Here is a 21,564-nt window from a genome sequence, read left to right as displayed (position 1 = left end):
CATATAACCTCTAACAATAAACTCTAATCCTAACATAATACACCATCTAAGGTTCCTTTGATGTATCTCAGAATCCTCTTCACAGCATTCCAATGTTCTTTTCTAGGATTCGCCATATACCGGCTAACCGATCCCACTGCTTGTACAATATCTAGTCTTGTGCAGATCATAGCGAATATCAGGCTTCCCACTATTGATGCATACGATACTCGAGATATTTCCTTCCTTTCTGCTTCATTCCTATAACACATACTTGAGGATAACTTGAAATTAACAGGAAGTAGGGTAGAAATTAGCTTACAATTTTGCATGTTAAAGCCCACCAAGATTTTCCTTAGGTAGTTTTTTTTTTGAGAAATCCAAATCTTCCTACTATTTCTATCTCAGTGAATTTGCATCCCTAGAATATTGTTTATTGGTCCCAAGTCCTTCATGTCAAATTCCCTAGCTAACTGTGCCTTTAACTCTTGGACTTGATCTTTGTTGGGGCCTACAACCATCATGTCGTCCACGTACAATAGCAAAACGATGAAATCTTCATCACCAAACCTCTTGAAATAAGCACAAGGGTCTAAATTGAGTCTGTTGTACTCAAGGCTCATAATATAGGAATCAAATCTCTTGTACCAACATCTCAATGCCTATTTAAGACTACATAGAGATTTGTTCAACCTGCAAACCAAGTTCTTTTTTCTTTTTTCTTCAAAACCTTCTGGCTGGAGCATATAAATTTCTTCTTCAATCTCTCCATGAAGAAATGCAGTTTTCACATCTAGTTTTTCTGGATGTAGGTCAAATGTAGCATGCATTGTCAAGACTACTCTGACTGTTGTAAGTCATAACACTGGAGAAAATATTTCATTGAAGCCAATATCTTCTTTCTGGGCATATCCTTTTACCACCAGTCCTGCATAATACTGTTCCACTTGTCATTTCCATCACGCTTGATCTTGTAAACCCATTTATTTTTTATGGCTTTTCTTCCTTATTGTAGTGGAACAAGATCCCATGTCTTGTTCTTATGTAGGGGTTCTATCTCTGCTTGCATTATTGTCATCTATAGGGATACATCTGAGCTCTTGGTAGCCTCATGGAAAGTTGATGGCTCTCCATCCTCTGTTAAAAGACAGTATGCAATGTTTATCTCAGTAACATATTTTGAATGCAAGTCAGGGGCCTTCACTCACGAGTTAACTTTTGAACCTTAAAAGCCTCAGGTTGAATTAGTTCTTGAACATCGTGTTCTTGTATTACTTCAGAAAAATCTGCATCTTCTTTCTCTTATCTATTTTCTATTTGAACTATAGTAGTCTCTGATTTCTCCTTTGTAGTGCTATCATTTTCTTTTCCTTGTAGTTTATCTTTTGCAAATATCACATCTCCACTTATGACAACTTTGTGGGCACTGGGATCCAACATGCGATACCCCTTAACTCCATCAACATATCCTATGAAGATACACTTTCTGGATTTTGAATCTTCCTTCATTGTTTCTTGGGCATTGTACATCACGCACACAAGACGTCCAAATGTATGGTGGTGAGAATAGTCAACTGGCTTACTAGTCCACATTTCTATCGGTGTTTTCAGATCAATCGCAATTGATGGAGATTGATTGATCACATAATAGGTAGTTTTAACTGCTTATGCCCAAAACGACTTAACTAGATTTACAATCTTCAACATTACTCATGTTCTCTCCAACAAGGTTCTATTCATCCGCTCTGCCACTCCATTTTCTTGTGGAGTGTATGTTGTAGTGAATTTTCTCTTGATGCCTTCCTTTTGATAGAATTCATTAAACTCATCTCTAGTAAATTCTCCTCCATTGTCAGTCCTCAGGTACTTAATCTTCTTTCCCGATTCAAGTTCTACTCGCGCTTTGAAAACTGGGAATACATCCACCTTCCTTTTGATTGGGTACACCTAATATCTCCTGGAGTAATCATCAAAGAAAGATACGAAGTATCTTGCACCTCCTAGGGATAAAATCGGTGCTCGCCAAACATCGAAATGGACTAGTTCCAATATAACTTTACTTCCAGTAATGGAACTGCTGAATTTTAATCTATGATACTTACTCATGACACAATGCTCACAAAAGGGTAATGATACCTTATTGAGCCCTATGAGAAGCTTTTGTTCTGAGATTTTTCAAACCTCGTTCTGACATGTGGCCGAGTTTGCGGTGCCACATCATCGTTGATTCTTCTACAAAACTTGCTAAAGAAACATTCATTTCTCCTTCTTGTAGTGTATCCCCTTTAAGCATGTATAGATTTGTAGCTATATTTTCCACTTTCATCACCCCAAGCACGCCTTTGACTATCCTTATGGTCTCATTCTCAATGCGGGTTTTACACTAAACATCATCCAGTTGTCATAAAGAAAATAGATTTTTCTTCAGGCCTTTAACATGTTGTACTTCTTGGAAAGAACGAACCATACCATTATGCATCTTTATTTTGATAGTACCAATACCAGCGATCTCCAAGGCATGATTGTTTCCCATAAACACAGATCCTCCCAAGATAGGTTCATATTTATGGAACCATTCTTTTTGAAGAGTCATATGCCAAAAAATTTCTAAATGCACTATCCAAACATTAGTGAGTTTCTTTCTGCCTTCAGTAATCGTTGTTGCCTAGTTGTATAGAACTTCACCATCATCTAAAGTACTTGCTACATTCCCCTAAGCATTTGGTGACTCAGGACCTTTTCCACCCTTCTAAAGATAACAACACTCCTTGATGTGCCATTTCTTGCCACAATGGTGGCATTTATATTTTTCTTACTTCTTGACTTCAATCTACCATGATTATGGCTCCCACTAGGACCACGTTCTATTAACCTCCCTCTCATCATTGATAATGCCTATGTTTGTTGTAAACTTGCCAACCTTACCTCTTTACTTTTGTACCTTTGTTCCTCTTCCAAAACTATAGCTGCAAAGTCCTCAAAGACTAAATAGTCAATGAGAATATTATTGGTCAGGTTGATGATGAGTTGGTCATATGAATCTAACAGACTTTGAAGTAGAAGTTCTGCACGCTCATTAATTTACATCTATTTTGTAACCCAACTTTGAGAGTTTAGAAAATAGTGTATTGACAATGTTGATATGATATGTTACTGAAATAGATTCCAACATCTAAAGAATGTAAAGTCTTCTTTTTAAGAAGATTTTGTTGTATAGTGACTTGGCCTCTCGTACAACTTTGTGAGAGTATCCCAAATCTCCTTTGTAGTTTTCTTCTCTTTTAGACTTGACAAGACTTCATCGACTAGACTCAAGTGTAGATTGGCGACAGTAGTGTCATTCATTTTCTTCCACTTGCTATCGTCGGTGATCTCCGCCAGTCTTTCTCCAATCCCCTCTATGCAATCTCCTTTTGTTAAGATTGCTTATATCTTCATTTTCCATAACAAGAAATTATTTCCGTTAAATTTATCTATTTCAAACTTTGTTGCCATTTTGTTACCTTGATTTGACAACACAACTATTTCACTATGAGCTATGAAAAGTACCGTATATGTGAACAGTGCGTATACGTAATATGTACCCAATACCCTAAAAAGAGCAAATAATAATTTAACTTATTTTCTAATGTGGAGGATCCACCTTTTAGGGGCAACCACAAAGCATACAAGAAGTAGATATCAACACCCAAGTTAGGCTCTAACACCACTTGTTGGAAAAAAATGGGTCGTAGATGGATCGCAACTAAAATTGAAATGAGAAAAATTTAAGATAAAATGAACACAAAGATTTTACGTGGTTCACCCAATATAAGCTACATCTACGGGCAAGTGAAAGAAGGATCTCACTAGAAAGAATAAGGAAATTACAACTACTCTCAAATTATAATTAAGAGATAACAATTATCACTCTGTCTAACAATAGGAGTAAAACACCTCTCACAATTTAATGAGGATACTGGACGAATGAGATTTGAGAATGGGATGCTTAAACCTTATGGAGAGGGGGGTATCTATAATTGAAGCTCCCCCCCCCCCCCCCCCTCTCTCTGCTTCTATTTTTCTCTAAAATATTCTTTATTATCAAAAGTTGCAACAATTTTTTACTTTTTATTATCAAAAGTTGCAATCTAATTTCGGCTATAGACAGTGCAATGAATTTTTTAGTCATCATCTTCACCCTTATTTTGGGAGTTAATAGCTAATTTACATAACCCTATTCACAAACTATTGTTCTGGTCATTGAATTACAAATAGCATTGCAGATTCAAACACATGGAGTTTTCTTATTAAGATAATATTGTCTTCACTTTTGGTTGGTTGCATTTGGAGCTTCCCTACATATGGTTGGACTATTAAGGTGTTCATTTCCATGGTTGAGTCAATTCCACACCCTTTAGATCCTTTGGTTTATAGTCTCAAGAATTTTGTTTTTGTAAAGTCACTGGCGAGCTACCTGATTTAATGTTTTTTACTCATAAAAAAAGGTTAAAAACGAGGCTAACTTAGCTATGAATATATACTAAAAGGAAGGTGTACATGGAAGTTTTCACATGTATAAACAAACAGAGAAAACATTTAAAAGTTAGAAAGGAAATTATACATAATCCATCAAGAAAATATTGGTTGTCTATTAACTGAACATGCTCAATAAAAAAGCAGTCATAAACTATAATTAACGAAAAAGAGAAAAAACAGAGTGAAATATATTTGATGGTAGGGAACATTTCGTTAGATATCCTCAAAAGTTAACGAGTAAATTCCCACAATGTAGTTGAATTAGATGCATGAGTACATGAATTAGTTAAAACACAACAATTTAGATATCTCAAAAGCTTTTCCTAAATTCTTGGGATAAGGAATCTAACAAACATTTCCTAAATACAAAACAAAGAATTTCTAATATGATATTTCCCATCAAGAGGAATGCAATCAAGAGGATGAATTGCTATTGTTTCTTTATGATATTTCCCATCAAGTTAGGTTATGACCTACTGTGTTTGATGATATATGAGTATGGTTGATGATTTATTCCTTGTTCCTTTGGAGCAAAATTCTAATGTCTTGGATTCAATTTTGAAAAGGTCACTAAAGTTCTTGGATCTAGTTGCATGCTTGACAAAAGAGAATCAAACTCAAGCTAAAGCGACATCCTTTATATATCTTCTACAAGATGAGAGCTTCTCTAGCTATAATTGCCTCTATTTCTTTTTGTTTTTTCTTGGTGTCGAAATCAAGCAACTAATTTGCCACAAATAAGGCTGTGCACTAAACATGCACTTAGGTGAAGGCTCCAAAAGAGGCATAAATTATGAGACAGCTCACCACATATTGGAAAACAAAGTTTGGCAACCTAAGATCCTAATACTATCATAAAACATCAAATTGACAAGAAGGAACTAGTAAGAAATCTATATACATGTTACCAAACCCAAAGCTAACATAAAGATGTAGGATCGAAGCTGAGAAAATTCATCAAAGCACACTTGGAGGTGACTACATCGAAGCCAAAAATCAACTACAACAATCACAGACAAGTGGCCTTTTTATAGGAAAACATCTGCTTCACACTTGGCCATATGTGTAAAATCTGACAAAACCAACAAGAAGGTTAATGACCAAACTCAACAAGAAGGAAAGAAGGAAAAATCAGCAAATGTGGGGACTCATGGGAAGGTTAGAGCCAGGGAAAGTAAGAGGGTATGACAATTTTGGGTCTAGAAGAAAAAACAAAGCAACAAAGATGAGGTGTTAGACAGTTGATTATTTCAAAAGCGATTAGAGGTAGAAGGGAGGTAAGATTGAAGGGAAATAGAGACTCATAATTATAATAAGAGTAAGGGTTGAAGGAAGTAGGGGATGATCATCAAGATGGAAGAGGCGGGAAAAATGCTAACCAAGGTGGTCGATAAGGCTCTATTGAGGAGTAGTAAGATTTCAAGCACCAGGGTTTCTCTCACTAGAATAATTGGCTATGTTATTTATCTTTTTGATATAGGTGATTGCCCATAGATCTCCACCTTCCTACATTGATTTCACTAGATCCCTTTTTTTTAGGGAGGCAGTTATATATGGTGGTTGATAATTTGCAATTTTGGAGGTCTTTGTTACCCTCTACAGCTACTAGAAAAATGTCCTTCCATCAATCTTATATTAATTTTCTAGTAAGGGGTGAACTTCACATTCCTCTTAGAACCCCAACTATCTAGTTAATTAGGTAGTTGATCAAGCTAAGCAAAGTAGTCAACATCCTTACAATTTGTCAAACCATTGGCCATATAGTTTCCTTTTTTGGCATTGTGTTGAATTGGACCTTTTGAAATATTTTCCAACTTCCAAGCACTAACTTCCAAAGCCCGTTTCATCAATGGTGAACAAAATGATAATGTTTGCATAGTCAAATTCTACCATCATATTACAAGCACAAACCTTAGGATTTTTTAAGCTAATCTCTAGGGTTTTTTAAACAAGCTAAAACCTCTACTACACTTCTTAATCATGCACTCCATTGGATATGAGAAAATACATTAATGAAAACAATTAAACTATCACAATGTACTCTGCCAACTCTTATAAGTCCTATCATATGTTCAAGAGTCAACATTTCAATTCCTAGTGTCAACAGATATTCTTGTGTCGACATGATGGGTTTAACCAAGCCATACTATTTATGTTGTGTCTTGTCGTCACTCCAACTCCCCAAATGGATTGTCTTAGATTGACCATAGTCTTGGGCAAGCCTTCCTTTCTAAATTTTTAAAAAAAATTAATGTATTGTTGCGTATATATGACAATTCTAAATGCCCAAATTCTTTATATATTGCAAGGGCAATGGATATAGGGGGTTGGGTTAGGCCTCAAAGCCCTTAGCACAACACAATCCACATGGTGGCAAGTTGCGTTATGTGTGACCCGGTCAAAGATGTCACTTTTTATACCTTCCACACGAGTCCTTACTCAAACCCTGCTTGAATCAAAGCTAGTAATTTTCTCCAATCAATTTGGGTTTACGATCAGGTTTGACAAAAATCAAAGTACAAAGAGGTGGCTTGGGTAAAGTGAGAATAGTACTTCTCATCCCAAACCCATGATTGAGTTTATAAAGGATCAAAAGAAATTGAAAATGTACTATTTTGACTTAAAATTTTAATATCTGCAATTTTTTTTTTTTGTCATATGTTTTAATATTAATTTTAGATATCTTAATTTAAATGTTGCATTTTTTTCTTATTTTAATATGATATTTTAATTTTTATCATATAATTGGATGAGATTTGGGGAAGGATAAAGGCTAAGTTTGAATTTGTTCAATATGATTTAGGTAGGTGATTCGAAGAATAGATTTCGAACGAGGATCCCCAAATCCCATGAGAACAAGATTGGGATATATAGTTTTCCCTTTCTAAATGAGTTTCGATTCAAGTGTGGGTTCGAAGACGAGGATGGCGCTCCCCTACTTGAACTCGCACATTGCCATTTCCAGGTCCAATTCACATCTTTAGCTATAAGAGAGTTTAACTTCCCTGATCTTATTCCTAGAGATGTTCTGAAGAAGAGAGCTGATTTGACCATGTTAACCACCTGCTTTATATTATTAAATGAAGTGAAGAAGTATAGCCTATACAACCTAGCCCTACATATAACACTATTATATACAAGAAGATATATTAAAAAGAGAATAAAGAGTTAAATGTAAAAATTAAATATAGGGAACAAACCAAAAAGGAAAAAAGTGTAAGCCAAAAATTATTTTCCAAGAAAGCAAAGAATGGGGAACTAAGAACATAATAAAAAAATGAGGAACTAACAATTTGGTCCACCAAGTTGATCAACGGCATCAAGAAAGCTTGCATGTAACTGAGGTGTCCAAAGAAGTCGCGGTTTAGGCACTTCATGATGATGATGATGATGACGACACTGATGACTCGGGAATTGTTGAATGACCCTTTCTTGCTCGTTGGATTGGCCAGCCATGTCACTTCCTTGATAATGAATTTCAATTAGAATTGTAAACAGCAAGACCACAACTTGAAAGCTAATCAAAGATCAAACTGATGAGATAGCTAGAAAGAGGAAATCTCATGAAACATTGAATTGAAATTGCAAAAACTTGAGATGTCAATAAAGAGAAGAGCCAAAGGTGAACAAATAATAGCATGGTAATTATAGAAAAGTAAATTTAAGATAACAAATTACTAACCCAAAAGTGAATTATTGATAAATGGAAGGGGAAAAGTTATAGCACATATATTTGAGTTGCTTAAATAATATTTAATACGCCTTTAAATTATGCAAAAAAATAAGCTAGTTTTGGGTAATAATACAAATTTGGTTAATAACATTTGACATAATATATGAGTAGTCAGTGTAATAAAATTTGAGCCCCAATCTCTTTACTTTTCTAATGACGGGTCAATGTGATACACCTCAATTAATTAGGCTAGAACACATCATTGATATGTATTGAACATACATTTATTAAATTTATATATTTCAATTATATATCCTCATCTGATTGGTCAAAATGTATTAATTAAAATATATTTAAAACATATCATTAGGTGTTTAAAGCAAAATATTAGAGAAACACTTAAAAATATGCAAATAAGTAAGTTGAAAATGTCATACTATTAGAAGTATAATTTTAAGATGACCCACTCATGGGTATTTTGCAAATAAAGAAGGCAGATTTTAGGAAATAAATAAATAAAAATTTGATGGCATCTAATAATCATAAATCATTATATCAATGTAATGCAGCCTTAACAACCCAACCCCTTGCCATTTTCAGGGATGATATTTCCAACAAAAGCACTGCACGAATGCAATTGAAAGTAACAATTTTATGACCAAAAGCAACAATTTTCTTTTGCAAATAAGGAATGTATGTTTTAGGAAATAAATAAAACATTAACTCATAGCATCTAATATGAAATCATATCAATGTAATATTACAAACCCAACCCCTTGTGATATTTCTAACAAAGACATTGCAAGGAGAATGCCAAATTACAAGAACAATTTTACGGCCTGTTGGTGGATCTTAATTTTATCTGGGGATCTTCCTTAAGACCATCTTCATTTTAGGTACATTCCCAAGACAAGCCCCCCGAAAACATCTCCCCACACAAGTTTGCGAAGTTAATTTGTCTAGACAAGAAGACAGTAAATGGAGGGAAGAGGAACACTCCCTATGTACACATATATACAGATATAATATATATATATATATACCCCACGATGAGTTACAAAAAAAAAAAAAAGTTGAAACCAGCATAAATGGACTTACAAAGGAATCAGCTTCTGGGATAATTATCCAATTGCCCTAATGAAAGAAGATAGAAAATGGTTAGAATCTGATGAAAAAGATCAAAGAAAAAGTGAGAAAACGGATCCTTGTAGTTGATTCGACCGCCTAATCAAAATGGTAATGATCATACAAGTGATTGAGGGCATAAATAATTACAGATACCAAGTTTGATGCTATATGTTTAAGCAAAAAATTAATTGATGATATATTATATCCAGTACTAAGATGAACTTACCCCAGTAATTAAGGATCGATGGAAAAAAATTTCAAGCCAAAAAGGATGGAGGGATCCCACCGCAAAAGTTTTATCGACTATCTACTCTTTAAACAAATTCCTTTTCGTACTCTGGCCTCTTACTCTGATTTGTCTCTCGAGGTATCAAAAAGAAGTTGAAATCTCTCTCTCTCTCTCTCTCTCTCTCTCTCTCTCTCTCTCTCTCTCCCTGCTACTCCAATCTATCTCTCTCGCACTATAAATCTCTTTCTTCACCGCTCCCTCTCTCTCTATATCACTAGATCTCCATTTCTCTCTCTCCTCTCCTCTCCTTTCCTCTCCTCTCCTCTATTTATCTCCTCCTCTCTCTCTAGACAGCTGATTCATGGACAAAAAATAAGGATATTTCATCGATATATGGAATGAAATTCCAAAATATGGCCCACACATAGTAAAAAGGTGCAAACATGCCCATATCTTGTTGTTTGGTGAAGGTAAGTTGTTAAGTTTTTAACATAATAATAATAATAATAATAATAATAATAATAATAATAATAATAATATAGGGATGAGCTTGTGATTGTTTAGCGTCGCCTTGTGGATTTCCTTAATGATACTCTTCTTAGGCTCCAAAAGCAAGAAGTGAGTAGGATATGTTGAGGCCTGTTCCCAAGAAGCGAACTTTTATCGGGTAAGGGCTCACATAAGATGGGTTGCTAAGAGGAATTGTTGTATGCATTTCTTCTTCTAGACTATGAAGGTTCATCAAAATTAACCTTCATAACATTCAGAGCCTCAAGCGTGTAGATGGATTGTTCACTGAGACCAAGGAAGAGCAATCAAATTTGATTGTCTAATATTATCAGCAGTTTTTAAGGCCCAAGCAACATATTATTCCCTTGATTATGGAAAAGGTAGAGATGTATGTAAATCGATCTATCTCTTATGATCTGTAACGACCCATTATCGAGGTTCGAGATTTTACAGTATTTAAGTATATTTGGTTTATGTTTGTAGGGTGTAAGAAGGAGATGTGGTTGTAAGCAGCAATTGTCGACAGATTGCCGAAAACTATTGACCGATTGAGGAAGTTGTCAACAGATTGAATTGAATCTATCAATCGATTGAAGAAACTATCGACAGATTGCTTAAGATTATCGACTAATTGTTATCGGGATCAGCTTTTGAGGCCACTTTCAGGTCGGTTAGGTAATGGTAGAGCTCGGTGGGTGCCTTTTAGAGAGAAAAGAAAAAGAAGGAATAATCAGTCAAGAGGAAACAGAAGAGAATGAAGGAAAAGAAGAGGGAAAGGAAGAAGAAGCTTGCATCCGGGCATTTCTTACCCCTCTCCTTCACTTACAGGTTTCTTAAGGCAAGTTCCTTTTCCTTCTTGTCTTTTCTATAGTTTGAATTCTCTATTTTCAAGTCTCTTTAGGTCTCTTGAGTTGTGAGCTCCTTAAAGGGGAAATCTTGTTGTATTTCTTCCAAGAGCTTGAATAAGGCTTGGCTCTCCCTATAATTCTTCATGGAATGATGCCTAACCATGTTGGGGTAGGCTCTAGTTGGGTGTATGCATGCCAGTTTGTGTGATTTTGGTCATTTGTTTTGTTGGTCGGGTTGCTAGATGCATGGGTTGTCAACCAATTAGGCAAGGTTGTCGACTGTTTGATGTTGTGGGAGGAAATTGTCGACTGACTCAAGAAAGTTGTTGATCATTTTTCCCTAAAACACAAACTATCGATCGATGCTCGGGACTCTATCGATCGATGCTCGAGGAATTGTTAATGTGATGTTAGGGTTCGAATTTGCATCACATGGGGGACATGAACTATGAATGCTTGGGCACAAGCATGTTAGAATGACTAGGGTTGTGCATGAGCATTGTATTGCATGTGTATTACTATGTGGGCGAAGCATGACTTGATGTTTGGTTTTATGGGGGCCTTATATCATCTTTATGCTTACTACGCCATTGCATTTCTTATATGTTGTGTTACATGGTTACTGATGTGCATGGCGGATTTATTCGCAATATGTACATCCACGAGCTCAGGTGACGGGAGGACTGTCCCGAGGGAGCTTCGGCTTAATATATTGGTGTGGGAGCTTGGACTCGGTTTGTTGTTGGGGGAGCTTTGGCTTGGTTTGTTGGTATGAGGATTGGAGCACTTGGTGTGGATTTTGGAGTAACAGTGCATGTTGATTTACTTTCCAATTCATGGCAGCGACAAGTTTGGATTTAGGGACTTGGGTGTCGATGTGTCTTATATGGGCCCCAATGACCATTATGTGCATGTTTATTTATGTGTATACTACATAGTTTGAGAATTCATGGTGTGGATGTGTATATGTATGTGCACATGATGTGCAGGTGGTTTGGGTTATTCCCTCAACTTTATTACCTTTTTGTTCTTTATGCTTGCTGAGTCTTGTGACTCACTCGTATTTTACATCATTCCAGGTAAAGGGATGTCTAAGATCGAGGACAAGGATAGCAGTATTTGAGTTATCAAGTAGCAGGGTGTACAAAGTGGTCCCAGCCATTGAGTCTTGGGGGGAGTCTTGCAACTTTTGCATGTCTAAAGGGTGTATGTTACCCCTTGGTGTTGTGTCGTATATATATCCTTGTGTTATGTTGAGGGTTATGTTGTGATGTTAACACCTCCACGTCTCTTTAGCTATGTATATATCATGTTTCTGTTGTGCTAGGTTGTTATCCTAAGAATGTGCATGGTAGAATTATGCTTCTTTTTTATTCCCTCGAGGGACTTCCTTCCGGTTTCCTGTGTTGAAGGGATATCTAGTTGGGGTCTCTTACATTATTAGTAGAAGGGTCTTCTTACTTTGGTCATAGAGATTAAGAAGGCTCTATTCAGTATGGGGGATGATAAGGCCTCGGGGTCTGATGGATTTATGGTTAAATTCTTTAGGTAATCATGAGATATTGTGGCTTCTAATGTTATTTCTACTCATAGCTTTTTTAGAATTGGTGAGCTCTTGGGGCAGTCAACACCACCATTATCAATCTCATCCCTAAGGTGGCCCACTTGGAGACGATTAACCAATATCATCTAATCTTGTGTCAGTTACAAGGTTATCTCTAAGGTTAATTAGCCAACAAACTTAAGACCATTCTCCCAATCCTAGTAAATGCTTCGCAAACAGCTTTTGTCCTGAGTTGTTTTATAGGGGATAATATTCTTCTAGTCCAAGAACTTGTTCATGGCTATCATCTTCACAAAGGCCCTCTTAGATGAGCCTTAAAAGTTGACCTAGCAAATACCTATGATTCGATTGATTAGGACTTTCTAATGCTTGTTCTCCATTATATAAATATATATCCCCCTTCCCCCCCCCCCCCTAGTTTTGTGCATGGACTAGGGCTTATATCACCTCTCCAAATTAAATATTCAATTAAGATTAATGGTGATCTCCATGGTTTCTTTGCTGGTGGTAAGGACCTTTGCTAGGGAGACCCTTTGTCGCCTTATCTGTTTGTTTTAGTGATACAAGTATTGCAGGGGATCGTGATGTATCATGCTCAGGTAGATGATTTTCAATTTCACTAGCATTATGAGATGACCCAAACCGTCATGTTGATGATTATTGATGACTTCTTACTCTTCACTCGTGGGGTCAAGGCTTCTATGTGCACCTTGAAATCCTATTTGGACATGTTCTTGCATCTTTCTAGCCTTGTGGCCAACTCAGACAAAAGTAATTGCTTTGTCTATTGCCCAGATGAGACCTTGAGGGCAGAGTTATACTCAGAGGTGGGTTTCCGATGTGGTTCACTTCCCATCCAATATTTGGGCATTTTACTTCTAATAACAAAGTTATCCTACAATGATTGTCAGCCTATCCTTGACAAAGTTAATAAGCTTGTGCATGGAGAAGTAGGTTGTTTTACTTCGATGGGCTCCTCCAACTAGTCAAGTTTGGTCTCTCAAACCATTCATGTTTATTAGGTATCTTTCTTTATTTTACTTAAGCAGGTGATCAAAGAGATGGAGCAGATGATTCGAACTTTCCTATGGAGTAGAGCTAAGCTTAATTCGTACAAAGCTAAAGTGGCCTAGAAGGACATATGTTGCCCCAAGGAGCATGACTCTTAAGCCCATCTATATTTGGAATTAGGCTTTGGTGGCCAAGCTTATTTAATTAGCGAGTGCTTCAAGATACTCAGGAATCCCTCTAAATTCGGTGGGTACATTCTTACCGACTTAGGGGGAAGTGTTTTTGGCTTTTCCATCTTGTGTCCTTGGTATTGGAGAAAACTAATTTCATTACGCAATATGGCTCAAAGACATTTCAAATGGAAAATCCACAATAGGTAGAGGGTTTTCCTATGGCATGATTATTAGCATCCATTGGGCATTCTGGTGGACAAGTTTTCGCATTATAACTTCCTCAGCAAGTGGCGATGACAACTAAAGCTCGGGTATCTGTGATTATTGATAATGGAAGTTGGAGCTAGTCATTTATTATCAATGCCTCCTTAGATGCTATTCAAGACTCCATGCTTGTGTTGTCTTTGGTCGATTAGCCTGATCACCTTCAATGGCTTCCTGCTAAAAATAGTATATTTTCAATCCTAAAGGCTTTTAAGGCCTTGTCTCCTAAGAGGGACAAGGTACCTTGGTGCATTCTTATCTGGCATAGCTCAGGGATCCTAACCTTTGCCTTTATTCTTTAAATGGCTATTAAGAAAGCAATTGTTAACTCTTAATCGCCTCAATATGTACCTATCTTTTCCAAACTGGTATTTTTTATGTCACGCAGCTGTAGAAATGCATAGTCACTTGTTCTTTGAGTGCCTTTATTCAAAGCAGATTGTCATCTTCTTCCGACAACGAGCTAAATTTGGATGGCCCTAGTATCGATGGGATTGAGGGGTGTGTTAGGCCTCTAGAAGATGGAGTGGTAGGCATCCTTGATAGGTGGGAAAATTGCTTGTTCTTTAAGGGATGGTCTACTGTATATGGCATGAGCACAACAACTATTGTTTTTGTGGCCAGGACCATTAGACTGACTAGTTGGCTCATCTAATCCGGAACACTGTTTGGATACTCCTATCTATTCCTCATTTTCCTCAATCTCTGCTAGGGTTAGCCTTTGTCCACTTATGGCACCTCCCATGGAGTTATCTTAGATAGTATGTAGCTTTCTTAGGGCTCTACCCTTAGAATCCTTGTATTCTCCATTAGTGCTATTAGATTTTCCTGTACTTTTGTTTTTGCTAGGGGTATGCCCTAGAGATGTTTGTGTATAATTTCTCTTTTATGTTTTATAAATTTCTCAAAAAATAATAATAATAATAATTGGGTTGTCCACACTAAAGAAGCAACTATTAATCTATTATTTCTTGAAATTAAAAAATGCTTCTAATATAGGGTTAAGGGATCATCCCTATTTTTTACCAAAGTATTCCATATTATAATTTATTCGTATAAGGTTTAGGATTTATGTAGCCAACTCTACTATCCCTATCAATAATAGGGGCTTATGAATATGATTGTTGTTGTTTGCTACACATTGTACATTGTCCCTTTCATTTGTTAATATTTTGAGGTATTAATTATTAAGTATATAATATTATTTTAATATATTATATTGAGATACCATTTTAAAATTTTAAATTAGAAAAAAGATAATTATTATCATCTTCCAACCCTGAAAAGCCAACCCACGAGGGCACACAACCCCAAAAATATGACGTGTCTTTAATCTGGTCGACTATCTAGAACGCTTCAGTGGAATTGATTCATTAGCTAGCTCTCTCTCTCTCTCTCTCTCTCTCTCTCTCATGAATACAAATCAAATAGATGTCCCATTTATACTAAAACTTTTTTTTTTTTAGTGAAGATAAGTAAAAATTGAAGTTGTCCATCATCATGTCTTTCTTTTTCTTTTCTTTTCTTTTTTTTTATTATTTCTTGAGAAATGCTTCTATTTATACTCCTAGATTACGTTCTCTTTGTCATTTTCAAGTCATTTTTAGTTTTTTATTTTCTAAATTAATGAAAACGTGTTCCCTTTGTTATTTTTAAAAATATATTTTTTAAAAAAAATTAAAATAAAACTCAAAACAATAAAAAGTTATTTTGAGTGTTTTCATACAAAACAAACTCCCATCTCAAAACACAAAAAATAGGGTGCATTTTTCGTGTTTTGATATTCTCTTCCCCTTTTCCCCTCTTTCTCTCTTCTTTCTCTTCACGCCAACACCGCTGGCCACCGTTTCCTCCCTTCTCTTCCTCTCTTCAAGCTAGATTTGCCATTACAGCCTGCCACTGCTTCCTTTTCTTGAAGCCAATGAGGACCAACCCCTCTCAGCCACGACTCTATCCGTGGGCGTCAACCCACTAGCTTCTCTGCTTGCCTCTCTGTCGCCGGATTCAAGTCACAAGAGATATGAAGGCCAAGAAAGGAAGAAGAGAAGAAGTGGGTGGGTTTCTTGGGGGAGGGACTGGGTCTCTCAGGCAAAAAGAAGATTACAGATAGGAGAGAAATGTGGGGGGTTGGGGGAGGAACGGATTAATAATAATACATATAATAAATAATTTAATAAATAATAATAATAATAGGTATATATGTGTATATATATTAAATAATATGTTTATTTTATTATTTTAATTTTCAAACTATGTTTATTTTTAATATTTGTATTGAGGATTGTAATCGTATCTCACTTGTTATTAAATTGTTTGATGCATTCTTATCATTTATAATCACATTATATAATATCAGTTTACATTTTTTATTTTTATTTTAATGTTTCTTATTTATAATTACATTATGATCCCACTTGTTATTTTTTTCTAAGTCAATTTATTTATTTATTTAAATCTAAATAGTTTTAATTTTTTTGAATAATTAAATTTATTTAATAAAATATCATTTTTAAATTATTTTTAAAATTTCAAAGACAACGCATTTTCTAGTTTTAATTAGTTTACTTTTTAATTTTTTGAAAACAAACTACTAAAACAAAAAAATAAAAATGAATTCAAAATTCAAAACTAAAAAATAAAAAGTAAAGAGAACACAGCTTAGATTTTTAAAATAATTCAAAATATGTTACCCAAAATGATTTTTAAAATATCATGTCTTTCAATCGTGCCCAATGATTTTCTTGAAATTTGGTCACAAGTCTGCCCTAGTTAGACTCATCTAATTTCCCTGCTAATTAATATATAAAATTGGTTATTTATTAGTAGTATTTATGGAAATAATAATAATGATTAATGCTGCTGCAACAACTTTTATAGTCAGAATAAGAATCTTTAATAACACAAAATATAGAGAAATCTTATTAGAATCTTATATTAAACAGTCTTTGTTTTTCTATTATCGTCATTGGGGTACCCGATAAGGTAATAAATTTTTATATTTACTCCACTTTATTCTCAAGATTTCGACAATCACCATTAATTGCTTTATCACCAACAACAAAAGTGTTAAGGTCCTAAAAATAAGATTTGAAAAACATATTTTGCTTGAAAATAAGGCATATTATAACACCTTGTGCCCTTACAAATAATGTAAGGGCACAAGTTGTTCTAATACACCTTGAGGCTTTTACAAATAATGGGCAACTTTCCTACCAGAATTATAGCGTACATTATATTACTTGTGACCATTTATTTGTCAACATTATTTTAAAAAGATAAAAATGTTCAGAAGTATTACTTAGTATATAACATTATTTTTGTATATTTTCAGTATATATTATTTCAAAATTTTAGATTTAAAAGCATCTCTACTGTCCATAATAATATATTAGGTGGTATTATCTTTTTTGTTTTAGTTTTCAATTTTGAGTTTTGAATTTATTTTTAATTTTAACTTTTTGAATTCATTTTTAATTTTGTGTTTTGAGTATCTGTTTTGGAATTACTAAAAACGCGTTCTTTTTATCATTATGAAAAAGTGTTTCTCAAAATCGAAAACTGAAAAATGCGTTCACTTTGAAATTTTGAGAAAAATTATTTTATGATATTTAATTTAATAAATTTGATTATTCATTAAATTGAAACATTTTAATGGTAGTATATTATTAAATAATATATACATTTTAAAGTTGATGAATTTGCAATATTTTTTTTCTATTAGAAAAAACTAACGAGAAATAAATTAACTTTGGCCAAAAAAAATAGAAAATATAAAAATAAAAAATAAATATTAGCTCAATGAGGGAGAGACCTAGTCGGATCTGGAAGAGAAAATGAGTCAGATGGCGGTGACAGGCTCGGTCCACGATAGCGAGCAACGCTGATGGGTGTGGCAGGCGTGTCGCCTATCAATAAGGAAGAGACCTGTCGGATCTGGAAGAGAGAAGGAAGAGAGAAAGTCATATGGTGGTGACAAGTATAGTCCACGACAGCGAGCGACAGTGATGGCTATGGCAAGCACGTCGCTAGCCAACAAGGAAGAAACCCAGCCAAATTTGGAAGAGAGGAAGTTTGATGGCGGTGACAGGCGCAATCCACAATGGCGAGTGGCGGTGATGGCCGTGGCAGACACATCACCGGCCAACAAGGAAAAGACCTAGTCGATCTGGAAGAGAAAAGAAAAAAGGGGAGACCAGAGCCGGTCTAATGAAGCTGGAGGCCTTAAGCGAAAAGATTTGTTTAGGCTTTCGAGTATTATTTTTTTTATAAAAAAAATAAATAATACATTTTTTTACACAAATATTTCATCATTTTATTAAAAAAAAGTAAAAAAAATTAAAATTCAATTAAGTACAAAATATAATAACTTCTTAAGGATAATAAATTTTTAATTAAAATATAATGTCTCAGAGATTAAAAAAAAAAGTCAAATAATTTACTACAATAAATAAAAAAAACAGAATTAATTTTTCTTAAAACTCTAAGAAGGTCTGTGCAATGATGAAAAATTGAAAAATGGTGAAGGGAAATTAAAAAATTTATAATGTTTTGTATTTAATTTTTTAATAAAATATTTATTATTAAAAAATAAAAAATATATACATTACAAATTTTTAAAATTTGAGGCCTTCCAATTTTGGGGGCCTTATGCCATGGCATATATGACTTTATAGTTGGGTCGGCCCTAAGGGAGACTCAGATTTGGGAGAGAAAAGAGACAGTAGTGAGTGTTTTGCACGTTTTGATTTTTGGGTCATGTTTTGACTAAAAACAGTCAAAATAATTTTTTATTGTTTTGGATTGTCTTTACAAAAAAAAAAAAATTGTTATCAAAAATGCGTTTTTGAAAATAACAAAGAGAACACATTTTCACTATTTTGAAAATTAAAAACTGAAAACAGCAAAAAGAACAAATTCCTAGTTTTTCAGTAAAATCTTCATGTTGGAAACCAAAATTAATTGTTTTGTGGTTCTAAAAACAAACAAACAAACGTAACAAAACAAAACAAAAACGAAAAGGAAAAGCGCCGTAACAAACCAAGTTCAAAATATTCATTTATTTTGTTGTTTATAAACAAGAAAGAAAAAACAGGGATTTAAAAAGAACATTTTTTAATTCTGACTGTTATTGCATACCTGGAAAGGGTATCATTGTGAGTGGGCATCCACTTGCCAAAAGTTTCTTTATTCTTTTCTTTAGTTTGTTAATGTGTGCTTTGGCCACATCTACTGGGACTAAGGCTAGTGATTGCTTATCATTCTGTGTGCTTTGGAAGCTTAAATTGTATGTATGAGTTCATCTGAGAACAAAAGTTTAACATTGTTGATCTAAAACTGTGTTGAAAATTACATTTAAAGCAATAATATCCTCCATAGTCAATTATTCCTGAAACTAATTAGATGCAAGTTTGTGTTAATATGTCCATGATCACCACTTGTGACAGTTGTAATGTAAGAATGTGCAATTGGCAGTACTCTATAAAGAAAGTTTCTTTAAGATTAATCAAATTCAGCAAATTTATACACCAAAATGCCACCCCTCTTCACAAAAGAGCTACAAAATTATCAACAATTCCTTTTTATGACAGCATAGATGGTTAAAACTTATAGATTAATCACTAGGCAATTCCAGCAACTAAGTGGTGGCAATTCCAGCCATTAGGGCTTTTACCTTCAAACATGTAAAGCTCACACGCCAAATAAAACCAGAAGCATGACTAATGATTGTGGTACAAAGTGCAACTACTAGATATCAATTAATGGAAGAAATACTTACTATCAGAAAGAAAAATTATATTCAAATAACGGAAGAAGAGAAATAATGTTGTTGTGTTAGAACTTAGTTGCGGATGCACTTTCTATGTCTTTTACCTTCATTTCCTTCCGGATATCATTTGCAAGAGCACTATTATCTCCACGTAAAACCTACAACAAAAAAAAATTGAACAGGTAAGTAGAACTCCATGGATTAAAGATTTGAACCAGCTCATCCATGATGCACACGATGAATATGAGGATAGGGCTCAAGTTTTATGTTACATGCTAGATTAGGAAGTGGAAGTTTAGTATCTATGTTAAGAAATGGTTTTATGTCTTGCTTTGTTATCATTCTCATGGATACTCATGATATTATATACTAAGTAATTTTTATTATTTTGTATGATATAACAGATTAGTGAATTTGTTCACTTGATGAATGGATGAATACCTCGCCATATTGTTGCTGAGGCAATCATTGTATCCATTGATCCGACCAAATCTCTAGGGGGAGTAGAGCTAGGTAATGAATTTGTTGAAATTAGTATTCAGAAAGTGCTGAAACCTTTATATCCATTGCCTCGACAATTTTCTGGGATGCGTGTCTTGAGGGATGCTAATAACAGTAAAACTACAATACCATGGAGGGTCTCAGATGTAAGTGTTTTTGTATATAGTTATGCAATTTTGAACATGTTTTATGTAATTTCATAGTTAATGCACATACTTATAGATCTATTGTTTTTCAATGCAGATCGAAAAAATATAATATGCAATTTTGGTTGGAGCAATATGGTGGTGTAGTCAAGGGTTATTTGAGGTCACTCGGACATGTTTTAGTTTAAGGGTTGATTTGTATGTACAAAAATGGTATTGTGTAATGAGATGTGACAAGATTGATCTTTTAAAATTGTAATGGTATTTAAATAGATTTATTATACAATTGTTATACTAGTTGTGTGTAGTGGGTGAATTTTTTAAAATTGTTGGTGATTTTTTGTTATACAGGATTGCATTTGATTAATGTTATATAGGCACACAGGTTGTAAAAAAATTTTTTTTTGGTATTGTTGGTGCGTTTTTGTTTTTCGCCGTGAATACCTTTGCCGACGGTTTTGAACCGTCGGCAAATTTTTTTTAAATAGCCGGCTTTTACCGGCGGTTCTAAACCGCCGGTATAAAACCTTTGCCAGCGGTTTTAAACCGCCAGTAATTATGTTTTACCGGCGGTTCTAAACCGCCGGTATAAAACCTTTGCCGACGGTTTTAAACCGCCGGTAATGATGTTTTACCGGCGGTTTTAAACCGCCGGTAAAGAAAAAACTTTGCCGGCAAATTTTAGTAACTGTCGGGAATTCTTATTTTTACCGACGGTTTGAAGAAACCGTCGGTAATTTTTTTTTCCCGGCGGTTGAAAACCGCCGGTAATATTTTCCGACGGACGTATTTCCGACAGATGAAATTACCGCCGGTAAAAATTTTTACCGGCGGTTTTTTACTTTTTCCGGCAGTTTTTTAACTGCCGAAAAAAATCAAACCTCTTGTAGTGCCCCTATTACACATGGAAAAATATTATATTATATTAATTATTAAGTATATAATATACATTTAAAAATATTATAAATAATTTAAACACTATTTGTTTCAACGTAAAATAATTTTATTGTTGAGTTATTATTAGAATTTTTTTTTTTTCATTCGATATAAAAACATGGAGTCTTAGTTTAAAATACTTAGTTCAATATATTCGTGTCATTTTTAATATTTTACGTACCTACACTAACAAAAGTTATAAACATTTTGAGCTTTGAGATATGTCTTATCATAGAGTTATAGGCGTTTTTAGTTTTTGTTCTATGAAATACTTATAGAAAAAGCATTTATAATTAAGTAAAACATAACACTTAGTT

The sequence above is a fragment of the Diospyros lotus genome, chromosome 15, assembly GCF_014633365.1.
Source record: "Diospyros lotus cultivar Yz01 chromosome 15, ASM1463336v1, whole genome shotgun sequence".
NCBI lineage: Eukaryota > Viridiplantae > Streptophyta > Magnoliopsida > Ericales > Ebenaceae > Diospyros > Diospyros lotus.
The sequence above is the reverse complement of the archived record's forward strand: the minus strand, read 5'-3'. Positions refer to the sequence as shown.